Source organism: Diabrotica undecimpunctata, chromosome 6 (genome assembly GCF_040954645.1).
Source record: "Diabrotica undecimpunctata isolate CICGRU chromosome 6, icDiaUnde3, whole genome shotgun sequence".
Classification (NCBI taxonomy): Eukaryota; Metazoa; Arthropoda; class Insecta; order Coleoptera; family Chrysomelidae; genus Diabrotica; species Diabrotica undecimpunctata.
The window spans coordinates 103,030,578-103,050,397 of NC_092808.1; the positions used below are offsets into that span (position 1 = coordinate 103,030,578).

Below are 19,820 nucleotides of genomic sequence, written 5' to 3' on the forward strand. Positions count from 1 at the left end.
TTTGTCAGACTTACTTTATTTTTCTGTCTACAATGGGGATTGTTTGTAAAAGTTCTTCATAAATTATTATGAATTTACATATTCTGCAAAATATAGAATATGTAAAAGTCGTCGAGGATGCCAAAATACAGCGAAATGATTTTTTGCATAGTGATTTTCTGAGAAGAAAAAACTAAAAGCTGATAAACTGTGTAGACAAAAAAGAGAAAACACATAAACAAAAAATTAATGAACATGGAAATAAACTTAAGAGAAGACAAAACACGAAATGCATATAAATTTATCAAACAAAATAAAGATATAAACCAAAAACTAATCCGTGCAGGAATAAAAACAAAGAAATAACCAGCAACACCAAAGAAATTAAAGAAACTTGGATAACATATTTTGAAAAAGTGCTGACCAAAAACTCCAACAATGATGATGTAGAACACACAGAACATGAGCAATTGGAAGAAGCAGAAAATGAAGATAACGAGACAACAAAACCGCCAACGATAAAAGAGCTTAGAAGGGCAATCAAACTGCAGAAAATATTGAAGTTGAGAGGAAGGGAAATAATGAAAAGGATATATGAAGTCATGTTACAGTGGAAGCCGATACGAAGGCGAAAAAAAGGAAGGCCCAGAACAAGATTGTTGGATGACGTGGAAGACGACCTGAAAACCATGAATATAAGACAATGGAGGAGAAGGGCTCCAGAGAGATCTGAATGGAAAGACATAGCCAGACAGGCAAAGACCCATCCGGGGATATGATGCCAAAAAATAAGAAAAATATGAGGTCATACACAGAATATGGAGTCAAGAGAAAATGCCAAAAGAGTGGAATAAGAGTATCATCTTTCCAATCCATAAAAAGGGCGATAAACTCTGTCAAAACTATAGGGAATCTCATTGCTGTGTTGTGGATATAAAATACTTAACCAGTATACTTAACCATAGGCAACAACTCCTCGAAGAGAAGATCATCGGAGAACTTTAGACAAGGAATCTCAACCATCGACTAACTATTCACCGTAAAGCAGGCCTTAAGCAAAGCCTGGGAACATGACATAGATTTGTATATTTTCGTCGACTTTAAACAAGCATGCGACTCAATAAATAGGGCACACTTTTACAAAGTATTAAGTAAAATTGAAGTACCGTCCAAACTAGTTAGGCTCATCCGAATAACGATGGCGGACATAACGGCTCAGATATAGATACATCGTGAGATGGCAGACTCATTTCAAATAACACGAGGATTAAAACAGGGTTATGGGCTAACACCAACATTGTTTAATTTAGCACAGGAATAAGTAGTTAGAAAAACATCAGAAGGTAGAAACAAAAAACTTATCAATAAATCAGTCCAACTGTCAGCATATACAGATGACATAAATATGAGCAGAACCAAAGCAACAGGTGATAATACGTATACGGAACTTAAATCACATGCCAAACAAATAGATCTGTTAAGGCTGTTTTATCGGTGCACCAAAACCTAAGGACAGTGTTTTCTCTGTTATTTACCGATAAAATGTCTCGAAATTTGGACACGTTATTCGAAATTATGTTGCCTTTAAATTGATGGTTTTACTTTTTTTATTTTTTTGAAATTTCTGTTGAAAAATTGGAATATACTGTTTAACGTTCTATTATAACCAAACTTTTTACGCCCATCACTCGAAAGAGTTTTTTTTTCTGTAATCGTTGATTTTTGTTTCACCTTTCTGTGTCCAGTAATAATCGAGAAAGGCGTGTTCCAACTTTAAAGAAAATTGCTAAAAAATACTGAAATCTAATAGTGAAACGTGTTACTCATCATTGGAGCTTAGTTTCATCGTTATCGCCTTCGTGACGTCAAATCTCATGAACGTACTGTCAGTTAGTTCGTGTTAAAACTAATTTGAATGGCGAATAATGTATTTGTTGTCATTAAACTACCCGTCGGCCGGCGGCACTGAGTAAAGATGGTCTCGCGTAAGCAGTGTAGAAAAGTAAGTGATACGCCCATTTCAAATCGCAGTATGTTTGAACTGCTAAAACAGCCTTAATAAACACAAAAAATACTAAAACCCTAGTACAAAAAGCCCATGAGAGCAAGACAACCCTACCTGACAGTTTACAACTTAAAAAAAGTAAATATCTATCTATTTAGGAGTCAACATCGCAAAGGACAACATTGACGAGGCAGAGCTTAGAAGAAAAAGCACCCTAGCCAATACAGCATACTTTGCTATGAGCCCGATATTTAAATCACGAGACGTACATCAAATAACTAAGATACGAATCTACAAACCATAATCCGATAGATAGTGAGCTATGGATGTGAAACTTGGGTGTTGACTCACAAGATCTATAAACCATGATACTATGACTAACAAGATAGGATCTTCCCGTAGCACAAAATCGGTCGTGTTCGCGCATGCCGTCATTGGAGAGCAGAATTTGAATTCTTGTTAAAGTTAAATGGGATTTTTATGCATTCTGTGATAAAATTATTCAATTAGCAAAATAATAATATTAAATAAAGGTTTAATAATTACAGTAATCGTACACAAAAGGATATCTCCAAACTATTTATTAAAGATTATTTATTGACACATACAAAAAATTGACATTACGAACGTGCAAGTCTCCAATTACGTCACGACTTATGCGCAATATCTTATCTTCTTAATCATAGTATCATGCTATAAACCGCATAGACATCTTTGAAAGAATAGAAAGGCACTGAGACAAATAGTAGGCCCTATAAATGAGAGCAACAGGTGGCGAATCATGCAATTATTATGAAATATATAATACAGGGTGATTCATTTAGAAGTACTTTTTTTGGTGGGGATTTTATTGGAGATCGTGCATGAATACTGTCAAACTGACATTTTGCTTTTGTTCAGTATCGTTTGACATTTCACGATGGAAAGAGTTAGCCTGGCACAAGGTCAAGAAATTATTAAGTTTTATTTTGAAAATGGGAGTTCTGTGAGGAATGTGTTTCGTGCGCTTAGAGCAATTTATGGTCCATATAATCGGCCTACGGAACGTACAATTCGCTTTACGATTAGTAAGTTTGAAACCCAGTTTTAATTATTGGATAACACGCGACCAAATAGACCACATTCAGGACGTAGCGAAGAAAATATAGTGGCGGTAACGGATAGTGTACTCGAAAATAATGAAGAATCAATTCGTCGCCGTTCTCAACAGCTTGACTTGTCATATGCAACAACTTGGCGTATTTTACATAAAAATCTTGGTTTAAAAGCATACAAAATTCAATTAGTGCAAGAGCTGAAGCTGACCGACCTTCCGAGTCGTCACCGTATCAGTCGATAGGCTCTTGATAAGCTTTCAGAAGATCCACTGTTTTCTAAAAAAATTTTGTTTTCAGATGAGGCCCATTTTGGGCTTAATGGGTACGTTAATAAACAAAATGCCCGTATTTGGGGCGATGAACAACTCAAAGAGGTTTAAGAATTGTCATTACACCCTGAAAAAACAACTGTTCGATGTGGTACGGGTCACAACAGAACGGGTCTTCGAGAATTGGAACTTCAGAATGAACCAATTTAATCGTAGTCATGGCCAACATTAAAAATAAATTATCTTTAAGAAATAATTGTACAGAATGGTTCTTTTTTATGATAATAAATATTTTCAAAAAAAATTTATTTTCATTGTTTTTTCTTGTTCAAAAAAGTACCTCTAAATGAATCACCCTATATAAAGAACCACCTTTATCTCAGTATGGCCGCATACAGCATCTTCAATGGGCATAGGATGGATTGCTTTCTATGAGTTAAGTTGAATTAGATTTACTTAAGCACACTCTATTAAAACATCGTAATGTATTATGATTCACAATTTTAATTCCCGAACTAAAATACTATTAAAAAATCAGTTTTTAATAAGAGGAAGAACCAACAAAATGTTGTGGATGACAAGTAGAGTACAAACAAAACATTGTTGCTTTCTTGCACAGATCTTCTTGGTATAAAAGTACTACTGTACACGAATTAGCTGGTAAAGAACATCCCAGAGGTACTTTTCAGTGCGTCATTAATTATGACGTCATATAATGAATTAGGAGTGTCGAGAACAATGACGTATAATATATAGACTAAGCGGTCCCGTATTCTCCCTATATAATCGGGTGTCCTAAAGATCTCCGCTGAAGGTATGTTTACCAGAACAGCGGCGTGCTCATTTCAATTTTAATGACAATAATTATTTTTTTAATTAAAATTAAATATTTGTGATTTTTTTTTGTGTTCTCGTCTATAAAAAAAAAATTATTTTTATAATGTTTGTAAGTACATTACCTGAATTTTAATCATTTTACCAATATGAAATATTGAAGTTTCACCTAAAGATTAAAAATTCTCATTTTTTAAATTGTATTAAGGACTATTGATTATTATTTAGTGTGAAGGAAATTTTGATAAATAAATCTAATCAGGTTTTCATTTTTATTAAGTGTTGCGAGTCTATTTAGAGAGTCGAAAGATTGCTAGAAGTCTATAAATAGTAAGTGAAAATTTATATCACGTTCATATCACTTTTCAATCAGCTGTGTTGGCATCTATGGTTGATTTTCATTTTCTGAAGCCTGGCGGATATTACCCTAGTGTATTTTCGGTAATTTATCTATTTCCCAATATGCTTAACAATATTTTGTATGTGGTGTTCAGTAACATGATTCCTCTGTAGTTACTGATATCCTTCGATCTCCTTTTTTAATATCGTTATTAGATAACCCTTTCTCCACTACATCGGTATACTTTCTGAGTTCCCTGTATTTTTTATTAGTTTAAGAATCCAGTGCATCAAATTGTCTTCTTAATTTTTGATTAATTCATTTTTTATCATTTCCTGGTGGTTTTCACTGTTGCAATAATTTTCTTGTATAAAGCAACTTTTGAAGTTTATATTAAGGAATTAGGAAGAAAATTAATAGGTTACTTGAGTGCAAACAAACAACAAACTTTTGAATTCTAATTTCGTGTTTTGTTGTAATGAATTAAAAACAAACAAAAAAAACATCAAATCAATTATACATTTTTAACAAAAAACATACAAAAGAAATAAATCATAAAACATTTTGCAACATAATTAGTAATTTAATTAACGCATTAATGCACACAACTTAATAAATACAGTTTCAATTATTTTCTAAGACATACAATATGTTGTATATAAAGATACAATATGTTATAATAATAAATAAGTTGTATACCAAAGACTTCTATAATTGTAATGGTGGTGTGAATATACAAAATAGGACAAGATAATGCCCTGCCTAGATCGCACAGGCCGATCAGTCTTACATCATTTTTATTGAAGGCAACAGAAAAAATTCTTGATAGACATATTAAGGGAAGACTTTTGAGGGATCATTCTCTCAATGGCAACCAGCATGCATATCAAGAACGAAATCAACAGAAACAGCAGTGGACAAAGTAGTTCAGAAAATCAGTCACTCAATTAATAATGGAGAGAATATTTAGAAGGCACATTTAATATTGCCCTATCAAATAGATCCACTATCAATGTGTGTTACTATGTGTAACTGGATCAAAGCAATGCTGGAAAATATATTGTTGAGTGAATAGAAGATTGTCACAAAGGTGCAAGGAGAGATTTTGGCCAAAACTGCTAAGGGTGTCCACAGGGGGGAGTGTTTTCTCCCCTCCTCTGGTCACTCCTGGTGGATCACTTGATGTCACTTCTTGACGCACACGGGGGAAGAAGTACATGCCTATAGGGATGATCTAGTAATTATGGTAAGAGGAAAATATGGTAATTTTCATTCCAGCACACTCCAAAGAACATTAAATATCCTTAGTAGGTAGTATGACATAGAAAAATTCTCTAGCAATCTTAGTAAAACATGTAGGAGTAATATTAGATAAGCAGCTTACATGTAACGCCCAGTTGGAAAGAATAATCTACAAAGCAAAGGTTTCCCTTTCTACATGTCAAAGAGTATGTGGGAAAATTTGGGGTTTGAAACCCAAACCGATGCGATGTACTGGCTATATATGACTAGTCAGATCTATGATTACATATGGCGCACTTATATGGTAGTTTAAATAACAACAAAAGACCACTTAATGGAAGCTGAATAAGCTTCAAAGACAAGCATGCTTAATCATAACATGAGCAATGTTGACTACCCTAACTGCCTCATGGAGGTCATGCTTGATCTCTCTTCATTGCATAGGTATATGGATGGAGAAGGATGTGAAGGATAGGAGCATACAGAAGGTGGATAAGATGTCAGGAAGCAAGGTAAAAGGATACCTGGATCAAATCTGGAGAGATAATTATAAATTACCTAGATTTGGAAATAGTACCAGATGCAATGCAACCTAAATATAATTTTGAAAAGTCGTTTACCATCATCTTTATAGGAAGGTACAAATAGGAGTTAAATAAAATCAATGCATTGGCCATTGATAAATTGTTGACAGCACCATCAAAAGTTAATGAATAGACTTTTATGCCTGAATCATAAATAAAATTTAAGCAAAGATTTACTAAGGATGCTTTTTCTTATCCACAAAAACTCTCAAAATAAAAAATATGCAACTGGCACTTTAAAATTGTCATTTAAGGCTACTAACATAAACACCAGTGCCTCTCATGCTTCTGGTATATTATCAGATTCTATATCTCTACCAAAATCTACAGAGCCAATAAATTTTTTCCCATCCCATTTTACTACCTTACGAATAGACATTTCATTCAGAATTAAATTACACACAAGTGTTTTATTTTGCTTCCCTGCTTCTTCAACTTTGTTTTTCAAAGCATTTAAAGCTTCTTTGGAAAATCCGGGTGCGCCATCAACAGTTTGGTACCATTTTGTTATGGTTGATGGGTGTGGTAATGCATTATTAAAAGCTCTTCTTACAAAATCATAGGCTTTTGCTGAATACAATTTAAAGCCAGTGAAAATGACCTTAATTCTGGAGAATATTTGGCACATTTGGCACCCTTTAAAAATCGTTGAAACAAAGCTTTGGCTGATTCTGGTAAAGAGGACTAAAACAATAAAAAAATACAAAAATAAAAGAATATAATAATAATTTAATTTTGTTCCTTATAGAATATGTGAAAGAAAACTTACCAACAACACAGATTCAGCATTTTCTGTAACATACAGTTTTTCTTTTAATGATTGTACCAATGCGTTTAATGTTGTTGCTTGTCGTTTTCATCTTTTAGTAGATTTTCTTAGGGTGTCAATTTGTTTCTTTTTTTTTGCTATATACATGTTTACTGATTCCATGTATCTTTTTCTTTTTCTTAGGCAGTCTAAGTCCGACATGGAAAAATCCCCCACATAATGCTTCCTAAAAATAAAAAGATTTAATGAAAGAAAAATTGCTTATTCAAGGATATAATAATGCAAATGAAACATTAAATGAATATTGCCTCTTGTTATTTTTTTTTAGCTATTAATTCTCTGTCTGCAGCATGCCCTTCAATATTTTTCTTGCCTAAGAGTTACTCAGTTTCTGAGGCAGACAAAGTTAGTTCACTGCTAGCAGTTCGAAATTTAAATTGTGGGTGTCTGATGGACTAGGGAGAGCTTTAGTTCCTACCACCTCTTTAACGTCTTTAGAATACCTGTATGCAAAGAAAAAACAATATAGAAGAAACAATACACAGAAAATTTATACAAATATTAAATATCAATGTAAAAATTTAATAAAAACATTACCCACCTTGGTATAGCTAATGGTTTTGCATTTTCTTTTAGACGAACAAAGCTAGATTTCATGATAACATCATTTGGATCAAAATGATCACAACAAATACGTGACCATCTGGAAAGCTTGTTCTTATTTAATTGCAAAATGTATATCCAAATTTCCTGTTTTTCTTCGTCAAAAGGAAATCTATGAAAAAAAATTAGTAAGAAAAATTATATTTAAATGATTTTAATAAAAAAAAAGACAAAAAATTTAATGGACATTGTTATTATTCATTATAATGCATAATAATTTATTTATTTATTAAATAAATAACAACTAAACGCCTCCACTGGCTATCAAAACATAACCTAAACATACATATAAAAAATAACTTACTTGAAAAGTGATAACCATTGTTTAAATAGAACTAGTTAGCCAACGCAATGTATAAATTTGTTTGATTCTAATTGAGACAGTCACTAGATGTCACCACTCTTTCTGTCTCAATAGATTTTAATATACCATTGTTTGTTTGATATACGTTATACTAGATGGTGCTATGTGAAAAAGTTAAAGATTAAACTAAACGTCCATTTTTGATCCCCTGAATTAAATTCACCAGCGTTGCAATATTTCACTGACATAGTAGCAACAGGTTTGCTTACAAATAAAAATTTTACAAAAAACAGACCATGAATCAGTTAAGATTTTGTTTTAAATAGAGTTATTACTATCAACTAGTAAATATCGTGTCAACTAAAATTGTACATAAACGTACTGTGGCTTCTAAATCTTCCTATATCTAAATAAGTTTAAAGAATTTAAATATTTTATTTTATTTGGAAGTGTATTACAAAAATTTGGTCGGAGGTAAGTAAAACATTTTAATTCTATGTGTTTAAAACAAAAAACGTTTGTATGAGAAATGAACAAATTAGGTATTTAGAAATAAATTTTAGCGGATAATACATACATTCGATAATATTTGAAAAAAGTGATTTTAAATTAAAATAATGTTACTTCCATAATAAACAAATGGTTTTTTACAGATGGCTGGAAATATTTGTTGTTATTACAATGTGGTTTATCACCATACAAAATTCATGGTTTAAGAATGTTCAGATTTCCGACAAAAAATCTTTCGGCTTGTCAAACATGGATATTACACTCTGGTAAGTAAATAGAAACTTTTTTATATTCTTTTATTTTACACCGTTTCCGTTACGTAATTAACTTAAAAAAATGTTTATTTTTTTTTTCATTCATCATTTGAATTTTACGTTTTCGTTGGTATTATAATTATGATATAATAAACTTCGAAAAAACAAATTAGTGAATAAACATAAACAAAGTATTAGATATTTAAATATGTATTTCTTTAACTACCTATTTTTAGTTATTGTATTGAAAAGTAGAAATAAGTTCATCTTTATCGGAGAACTAATTTATACACCAGTCTATCTGTAAAAAAATCATTGATTACACGTAAAAATCTTATAAAGATATTTGAAGGTTCTAAAAGATATACGAGGGTTAGTTAATAATAAATCTGTGAAGACATACAGGTATTTTGGTTTGTTTTTGTTTAAACAATTTTAAAAAGTGAGAGGTCATTATTTTGCTTATAAAACGTTTTTTATCCAGTTTAGAGAAAAATAGTTAAAATAAAAATTGTAGATCTCAAAAAGTTCTTCCTTTTGTGAGTTTCTAAATTAAAATATATAAAGAATTCACCAAAATAGTTGCAAAAAACCCTTGATTTTGCAGAAATTTATAAATTTTAATAACTTTGTTTTTGCATAATGGTACGTAATGTAACTAATAAAAATAGTGACGATTTGTTTATCATGGAAAGCGATTATTTGAACAACTTTTTGTTGAGCTACCCCAGTTAAAAAAAAAATTATGTTTTACGTGCCACAGAAGCCAAGATATTGCAAATTTTACAAGCGTGATTTATTTTAAAAAAGTTCAAATCTAAAAAAAAAACGGAGCTCAGATGGTTCTCCATTCTACTTTTCCGAAGAGGTATTTTACGAATACCATCATTTTAACGGGTTATAAATTTTTACTTCTTTACCGCATATGCCATCTGTAAGCTGGATCGCACAATTCAGATCTTCATTTAGAGTCCCTTCAATTTTCAGCTCTTACTGTTAATAGACAATGGAAGTATGATTTTAAGAATAAAATGCTTTGGTTTTAAATATAAAATGCTCTCTTGGCTCGTAATGGTCATAGAAGATTCTTTTTTTTTAGAAAGTGTGTTTTTCATCAGTTTTTCGTTAGCCTCTATATAAGTTTGTGCCATAAACGATATCAAAGATATAAATGTTTATAAACAGATTAAATAACCTATAAACTATTTGCTCTGATTGATATTTAGCGCACTGTAATAACATATTAATTTCCATAATTTCAAGGAGCTATGTTATATGTTTTTGCACAAAAAAGAGTTATTTTAATTTATAAATAACTACAAAAATAAGGTTTTTTGCAACTATTTCGATTAATAGTTTCTTGTATTTTAATTTGGATACTCTCAAAAGTTACATTACTTTTTATGATCTACAACTCTAAAAAAAGCTGAAAAAATCTTAAACAGATATTTAAAGTCTCTAAAAGGTATATGAGGGGTAGCTGATGACAATTATGTGAAAAATTTAGCTAATTTTGCTTTGCTTTTTTTTTAAACAATCGTAAAAAGTGAAAAAAGTTTATGCGCATAAAACGTTAAAATAAAAGTTATAGATCATAAAATGTTCTCTAATATTGATATTTTTATAATTAAAATACATAAAGAATTGACCGAGATAATTTAAAAACCCTTATTTTTAAAGTATCATTTATAAATGTTAATAACTTTCTTTTTGCATAACGATATGTAATACAACTATTTAAAATTATGGCAGTTAATGAGTTTTTAAAGTGTGCTAAATGTCATACAGAACGACCATACAGTTTATGAGTTATTCAATTTGTTTATCCAGGAGACCGATTATTTAAACAACTGTACCTGTCCAAACAGTCACTCTAGGGATATTTTGTAAATAGCAATCGATTTTTTATGGCTTCGTTTTAAATTATTAAAAAAAAAACATCAAGAATATAATAAATTTGTTTTTAAAAATCAGTTTGAAGAGTAACAAATTTTTAGCATATAAAAATTTTTAATAACTTTGACTTTTTTATGTCACACTTGTATGTAGGCTCAATATAAAGCTAATAAAAAAAACATTAAAAAAAAACCAAAACCTTCTATGGCCCAGAGGAAATCAAATAGCATTTTTTTTTTTCTTGTTTAAGAAATTGCAAATATTTTCATTGTTTATTAACATCAAGAGCTGAAAATTGAACATTGTAAAAGAATATCTAATTTTTATAATTCGATTTATCAATAGCATACACAGTGAAGAAGTAAATTATTTTGAAACATTAAAATAATGGTACTCGTAAAATATCGCCACAGAAAAATGCAAGGGAGATCTGTCCGCTGCAATATCTCAGCTTGTTTCTTGTTAGTGGTTATAGAAAGTTCTGTTTTTTTTTAATTGTGCTTTTACGCCAGCTTTTCATTGAGCCTACGTACAGCCGTATGACATGAAAAATATCAAATGTAGTATAAATGTTTAGAAGCTAAAAAGCACTTTTGCAAACCGTTTTTTTTTTATAATAAGTTTAATAAAATGTTGAAGTTTATAAATAAAGCTTTAAATAATCGATTCAAAAAACATCAAATAACTGTTAAAGGTTAAACACCCTTTTTAAAGTTCCTAATGGATTTTAAAGATTTAAACAGTGTTAAACAGATAAATTAATTCATCGACGAGTTAACAATACGAAGCGAAGTTCTTTAATTACAATGTGATAAGAAAACGAGTATCAAATTTGGTTTTATATTTCAATAGTCGAATTTAATTGTGGCTATATTGGTTTAATTAAAGAAAACCAGTGAAAATCCCAAGAAATAGGTGAGATCCTTTGTTTCTTTCTTTCCAGTTTGGGAGAGGGTCCTTTAGGTACTCACGTTTAGGTATTGTGTTACGGTCTGGGTAACCAGAACTACACATCATGAACAGCAATTAAATATTTACATTTACACAAAACAACTCCAGTTTCAACCCAAAATCATATGTCGTTGCCGCAGTCTCTAGCCCTCCTTCCCGTTCGTTTTCTAAAAGGGGACAAGTTATTGTCATGCACTCCATTTTGAATACTGTTTTATTTGAATATATTAAAGAAATTGATAAAATAGTTTATCCAAAAAATATTACTTTTAAATCTCGCATTTCGAATAATCGAATCTACATTTTCCTCACTTCTACCGACATCGTTGATCAACTAATACACCGAACGTCATAATTAATTTCACCATCATATTGATCTGCAGGCTTCTTTCTGCGACCAAAAGAATCCTTATTTCAAATGTATCTCCTTTCATCCCGCATTCACTAATCGAACAGTCCCTAAGAAATACGGAACATCAGATGATCAATAGGCATATATCATGAGTTTCCTGCTATATGTATATTTTTACTTCATCTTTTGCCAAATTTAGACACAATATTTAATTAAGTAAGAAAACTTTATGTACTTCAGATACTAGCCCAAGTCTAGTTTGAAAAAAAAAGTTAAAAATAAAAAATAAAAAATAAAAAATAACCTTAAAATATCCAATCCCTTTTTTAATCAAAAGGTTATACTTGATAAAATAAAAGTTTTGGAACAAATCTGGACCTAACCATATATACTCTTTTCTTCCTTCACCCTTTCCTTATTCATCCTTAGTTTCACAAGATACCAATTATCCGAACTCTTCTATAAACTATTTCGGAATAAAAGCTGCACTCAAATCCTATAAAAACACAAAAATTAGGATTTTCTATAATTATCTTGAAAAATTTCTCGAAAATTCCTTAGGCACCAACGACCCTCTAAATGAAGCCAGTAAATTTATCACTGACATACCGCTGACAATCGTTAATGAAAGATCTTGCCCTAATCTATACTAATATAAAAAAAAAATCATTACAAAAAAAAATTTTTGTTAAAATCCATTATAAAAGGTATATAAATTAAAAAACCCAAATGGGCTATGTCATGAAGAAAAAAGGTTTTCGGAATCTATATTCCATCATCAGTGTCTAGGTGAACATGTTTTAAGCCGCTAAATATCTGGGTAAAAACCCGTTAAAAGTTATACGTTACAATTTAGTTTACATTATTTAGTCTTATATATTAGGATGTTAAAGCTACCAGTGGATATAATAACATGGCAAATGTTATCATATCCACTGGTAACTCAACCCTGGTGAGGTCCCAACCTCATATAAACTTATACAAAGTGTAGTAAATCTACTTCAAGATAGATCTAACGAACTAGGATTATCACTTACTGAGAACAAAACCAAATTAGTAAAATTTTCCAGAAGAATTTTCACTCCCTTAACCAAAATTTTATTTAACAATTCTCTACTTTCTGTTGTTTCTTTTTCTTTTTAGAGTGCCATATCCCTACGGAACGTCGGCGACTACCATGCTTACAATATTTTTATACTGATCTCGGTCTTGCGCTACGTGTAGCAATTGGTCCGCTGTCAAACCTGTCCACTGCCGCAAATTCCTCAACCAAGAGAGTTTCTTCCGTCCTATCCATTTCTTTCCTTCGATTTTACCGTTGAGAATTAGCCGAAGGAACTCATATCTTGGTCCTCTGATTATATGTCCAAGATATTCTAGTTTACGCCTCTTAATAATATTTAATAGAGTTCGTTGATGTCCCATTCTTCGAAGAACTTCTTCGTTTCTGGTTCTGCTAGTCCATGGAATTTTTAGTATCCTTCGATACAACCACATCTCAAACGCCTCGATTTTATTCATGATATCGGCGTTTAAAGTCCAAGTTTCACATCCATACAAAAGTACAGACCACACGTAGCATCTTGTAAACTTTTCACGGATTTCCAAATTTAATGAGTTATTGGATAATAGAGGCTTGAATTTTTGAAATGAGTTTCTTGCCTGTTCAATTCTACATCGAATTTCGAAGGATAGATCTAGATTTTGGGTAATCCAACATCCAAGGTATTTGAATCTCTGAACTCTCTGCAGCGGTTGTTGGTTTAATATCAGTTGGGTTGCGCCGATATTCACTTTACTGGTCACCATGTATTTAGTTTTATCAATATTTATCGACAGTCCCCAATTTGTACATTCCATGTCAACTCTATTGATTAGCTCCTGAAGTTCTGTTGTTAATTAATGTAAAATTCTCGGTTTTATGTTTGACTCCAGATTAAATTGAAAGAATCCAGTCTCTGAACTTAAAATCAATTGTTTTAAAAGGTTGAACATTTTTAAAACCCTCAGTCATCTTTAATGGGGTGCCGATAAAACTACTTCTAGGTCTGAGCGCTTTTCGCTTTAGTCCTATTGAGAGTGTATACCGTGAATCTAATGAACTTTCTCCTACCCTAAGACGATAATCACTTCTACTTTCGTATGCTGCATCAACATCCGCAAATCCATTTAATCCCGTTCATTCCCTAATTGCCACAATGGCGTTTTCTTCCATTAACAATAACCAACACCTTATCATAAAACCTATACCTCAATTAATTTGTCCACTACTTAAAAATATTGACCTTTTTCAGACTAGTTCATTTCCTCTAACTTTACTCCCCCTCTGGGCTAAAGATCTCCCCTCAATATATACCTCACTCACCATTTTTAACAAACTTGAATCTTCTAACCTTCTTATAAAGAAAGCATTTTTAGAATTTAATTCTCTATACAGATGCTTCTAAAACTACCACTGGTATTGGTTGCGCAGTAACCACTAAACATGAACTTGTAAGATCATCTCGGTTACCCGTAATATGCAACGTTTGCACAGGTGAACTATATAGTATTCTGTTGGCTTTTAAATGCATCTCCCATCAAAACAGACATATTGCCCATTTGTTCAGATTAACTTTCATATATCCGTTTAGTCAATACAATTTTCACTGACCACCTATTAGTTCAAAACATTCATAACATATACCAAAATCTCTTTACTTACGATATAAATCTCTCTCATATGGCTGCCTTCTCACACCGGAACTACTGGTAATAAAACAGCAGATAATTTTGCCAAAGAAGCTACCAACCATGGGGTGACTGAAGTCACCCCAATTCAACTAGCTAACGAATCTCGAAATTCTTTTTTAAAAAGTCAGTAGAGGATACTTGACAAAACTTATAGCAAAAGAGCAAAACAACTTTTCATAAACTTCAATCTTTTATTGGTCATCTCTCCCTAGACTTCATAACTAGAAGAGAAGCATCGACTATTAGAAGACTACGAATCAACCATACCAAACTTACCGACTGCAAACAATTCACCAACCTGTATAAAGCACTGGACTTGAAACCTTCTCTAAGGAACTAGAGAATCATCTACCTCTTCCTCAACTGTAAATTGTATATGTTGATTATGATTGTTGAAAATGTTGACTATTTCATTCATTTTGTGTTTAGGAAGTGCCAAAACTAAATCATCTACATATCTTTTAATAAAAGGAATGAAAAAAGTGTAATTGTTGATACAATCACTAATAACATCATCCATGACTAGATTCTATAGGACTATCAAAAATTTGTTTTTGGTAGTGATATGGGATCTTTTTTTTTCCTAATATTGTTCTGAAGCTATTTTCTTGTTTCATTTTAAATTAATTACTATTTAAATGGGAATAAGCCACAATTAAAGGTTAAAATACGTTTGTTGACGTTTCAATTTCCACTTCGGAAATCGTTCTAAAAAACAAACATGTTTGAGAACGATTTCTGAAGTGGAAATTAAAACGTCAATAAACGTATTTTAACCTTTAATTGTGGCTTATTCCCATTTAAATAGTAATTAATTTCTTTTTTTTCCTATCTAAAAATTTTTTTTCTTACTCTTATATAATATATCTATATATATATATATATATATATATATATATATATATATATATATATATATATATAATTTAATTATAATTAATATATATATATATATATATATATATATATATATATATATATATATATATATATATATATATATAATTTAATTTAATGTATTGTGCAGAAAGTTGCTTTTTTTCAGTTGTGTTAATAATAATATTGTTGTAGGTAATGCTGCATTGGAAAGTCTGGAGCTACCCGATTTAAAAAAAAATCTATGCAGTAAGCATTTTGACGCAATGCAAAATATTTACCCAGTACTGCTATAACAAAAAAATATAGTGAGGTAGAAGAGGAAGGTTCGTTAACGACACCACGCGTTTTTCATACGTATTCATTAGAAAAACAACCATCAACCAGTGCCAATACTGTTTCGCACAGTGATAATTCTGAACTTGACGATTTTGTTGATGAGCTTTTTAGATATGCCGTTATCACCATTGGTCAAGACAAAAAGATTTCATAATTATCACACACTTTAAACAATGTAAATGTTTTAATGTAAACAATTTTGTTTTGTTTTTTTACCTTGAATTATTATTTTGTTAATATTGTCTATGGTGTAGATATCAGAATTTTGATAAGTGTTATCTAACTATGAAAATAACGCGAATTTAATTTTTGCATAAACAGTCAGATCGTGCGAGTTGATTGAAAAAAACATTTTCATTTATGTAAACAGAAATACAAACATGGTGTGTATATTATAAAATACATAAATAAATAAAATAAAGGGTACTATTTATTAAAGTTTTGTTAATTATTATTCCTTTTATCCCAACACATAGATTAATTTGTCCCTAAATATGTGGTGCCTCTTGTTGTGGCATATCGATCTGTTTATTTGTTTCAAAACCATTATCAAAAAACCATACCCATAAATTTACTATATTTTCAAACGTCATTTTAAATATTAAAACATTGAAAATTTAATTTTCTCAAAACATACATAAAACCATTGTTTAAAGAGAATTTTTTTTAAACAATGATAAAACTCATGTCTTGACTAAAAAATACACCTCCGCATGAGTGTTCTAAGACGATAGCAGTCGAGTCTATTTCAATTAAATATTTAATCCTTTTCTAACAAATCATATAACCAAATTAAATATCTGGTAAACTAATAAAACTTAAAAAAAAGGCAGCATTTAACTGCTTCATTTAAATAGATTACTAACCGGTTTAGATTTATCAAGTCTCAAAGTAGAAAAACAATTTGAAATATTCGCTCGAAATAGTCAAGTTATCTTTCACAAGACGCATTCAACGATAATAACAATAAGCATTTTATTAAAGTCTTATATTTTCTTCACAATCTGGCACCCGTGTACGGGTTTGCATTAGTTACCAGACTGGTAGAAATATACTCGTATAGAATCCTGCTGAGAATTAAGTTTCTGTTAATAGTTTTTTAAATTTATTACTAGAGGCCGCCATATGACGGCAGAAGAAAAGTCAAACGTTTGTTCCATAAGGATTGTCTAACTAGTCCTATTTAAACAATGGTGATAACGTTTCGCTCTTCGAACTTCGGCGACCACAAACAAGATACCTAAATGGCATTTTACTAAAATAGTAGGTAAATGAATCTCAAAAATTTTAAATAAAATTTGCTTGTCACAAAAAATATGTAAACACACAACTTCATATCAAAATAATAAACAATAACAAAGGATTCATGTTGCGGACACTTTTTAAAGCATTCACTGAGTCTATATATTATACGTCATTGGTCGAGAATTATTTCATTATTGAAGAATCTGACAGATGCCAGGTTCGTAATTACCCACAGGGGAAAGCTTGTGGAATTATTAGTATTTTTATTGCAAGGTCATCTGAGTAGATTTGATTATTACAAAATATGTTAAGATATATTTTTTTTATAATGGGGGTAATCCCGTATATTAATAAAAATAAAAAGTAAACAATATTGTTTATTAAATTTATAAATATGGAAACATTTAAAATTGACGACAAAATGATTCATTTATTGAATTTTTGTATCTTCTTCTCAAGGGGCTGTCTGCGCGTCGAAAGTTGGCAATCATCACATCGATTTTTAATTTTGAGACCGCGGTTCTAAGTAAGTCGTTATTACATGAGTTACGTCTCCTTCCTATGGATCTTTTTCTCCGGATTTTTCCTTGCATAATGACCTGGAGTATTAGATATTTATCTCCTCTCATCTTATGACCCATATATCCCACTATTCTCCTCTTAATTGTTAGTACTTCTCTTTCCTTATGCATACACATTTCCTCACTATTCCATCTACCCATGAGATCTCTAGTACTCTTCGGTACATCCACATCTCGAATGCCTTCAGTCTCCTCACGTCAATTTTCTTCAGTGTCCACGCTTCCATCCCGTATTATAATACGGATAGCACCTCAGCAGTCGTATTTTTACCTTAAGGTTTAAGTCAAACACCTTTGTCGAACAACTCTTTGTACTGTTATTTCTTCTGATGTTATGTCTTCTATTCTCACTAATGCTTTTTGGCCATAGTATAAGTAACACAAAAAATACTGTTTTCAGAAATTTATTAGGTAACATAAATTAATTACATAAATAAAATATAATTCTAATCATAAAAACTATTCACTAATGCGTAATAATAATAGTTTATTGAAAACACTCAAAAGTAGAATTTGAATATCAGTGTAATAGAAAATTATAGAAAAATACTGCCAGTGGAGAGTTTCCTTAAAGACATATCCTTAGACGAATTCATGGTGAAATATTTCGGTCATAACCTAGCAAAACATTAATTAGAGAGGAGCCAGTCAGATTTGGATATAAGAATTGGATGATAACTGGTCCCACTGGATATGATTATGGTTTTGACGTTTGTTTTGAAAAAAAAACGAATGATAATGAAGATACTAAAAAAATGCCACTTAGAGCTAAAGTAGTAATTGATCTTTTGAAATACCTGCCTGAACCATCTAGAAATGAAATTAGATCAGGTCATTGGATGCGGACCTAGGAGTTTCGTGTGTTTACAACGCTTTGAGCAGAGACAGGTATTTATAAATGACAAAGTTTGTTCATCTAGCGGATGTCAAAATAAGCGATTCTACAGTTTTTATGTACAAAATTATATTTAAAAATTAAAAGTATTCAAGTCGTTTAAATATACATTTAGCTTTGTAGTTTTGTGAATATTTCGGGAATATTTTCGAAATTTTTTTGATTTTTACCGAACCTAACCTCAAACATGAAATGTAATGTGTGTAAGCAAATTAATGTTAAAAACAAAGATGTTTTTGACTGTGATGGGTGTAATGATGCAATTTGTAAAGAATGTGGCGAATTAACAGCATCTGAAGTGAAAGTCTTACAACTATCAAGCCGTGTCATGAAATTCTACTGTCTCAAATGTCAGAATGGAGAATCCATAAAACTTTATCAACAGTTATTAAAAACTAAGGAGGCATCATTAGAAGACAAGGACACAATCATAGACTTACTGAAACAAGAAAATGAAGTCTTAAAAAATGAAAGTAGTACTAAAGAGCAGTGTGACCAAAGGTGGAAATCAAATAACGATCTTAGTTACAGCAAAGCAGTGAAAAAACAAAAAGAAAAAGTCATCATAGTAAAACCAAACGACTCAAATCAAACAAGTGAAATAACCAGAAAGAATATTGAAGATAAAATCAACCCATGCAACTTGGGAGTTGGTGTTTCAGAAGTTAAGTATATTCGAGATGGAGGAGTTGCTATAAGATGTACGGGTAATGGAAAAGAAAATGTACAGGATGTCTGTAATAATATAAAAATGTCATTGGGCCAGTCCTATGATGTAAAAGTACCTGAAAAGATGAATCCCAGAATAATAGTATTTAACTTAGATAAAAAGGATATAGAAGATGAAGATCTTCTAATTGAAAAAATTGTAGTACAAAATGGTATAACAACAGAACCAAGTGTAAGAGAACTAAAGGTAATCCATACTATGAAAAACAGAAAAGGAATGGTAAATATTATATTCCAGATGGATGTGCATACCTACGAACGCATTAATAAAAATGAAAAGTTGCATATTGGTTGGAAGAGCTATTTTTTTAGAGAAAGTGTAAATGTTAAACAGTGTTACAATTGTTGGAGGTTTGGTCACTTTGCAAAAGAG

General features: G+C 31.0%; 2 long non-coding RNA genes across 3 annotated transcripts; one reads left to right on the forward strand and one right to left on the reverse strand.

The window, feature by feature from the left end:
* Positions 1-4,819: 4,819 nt before the first annotated feature.
* LOC140443668 (uncharacterized) lies at positions 4,820-8,104 on the reverse strand. 2 transcript variants are annotated; one of them, XR_011951249.1, is made up of 3 exons: positions 7,721-7,960; positions 7,120-7,345; positions 4,820-7,034 (listed from the first exon to the last, which is right to left on the reverse strand). It is a non-coding gene; the product is annotated as an uncharacterized lncRNA (long non-coding RNA). The 2 variants fall into 2 exon arrangements; XR_011951248.1 differs by lacking the exon at positions 4,820-7,034 and adding an exon at positions 8,087-8,104 and having other exon boundaries at positions 7,051-7,345; positions 7,721-7,894.
* A 2-nt stretch (positions 8,105-8,106) lies between these two features.
* On the forward strand, positions 8,107-16,307 carry LOC140443669 (uncharacterized). The gene is made up of 3 exons (XR_011951250.1): positions 8,107-8,560; positions 8,740-8,862; positions 15,854-16,307. It is a non-coding gene; the product is annotated as an uncharacterized lncRNA (long non-coding RNA).
* Positions 16,308-19,820: the final 3,513 nt, after the last annotated feature.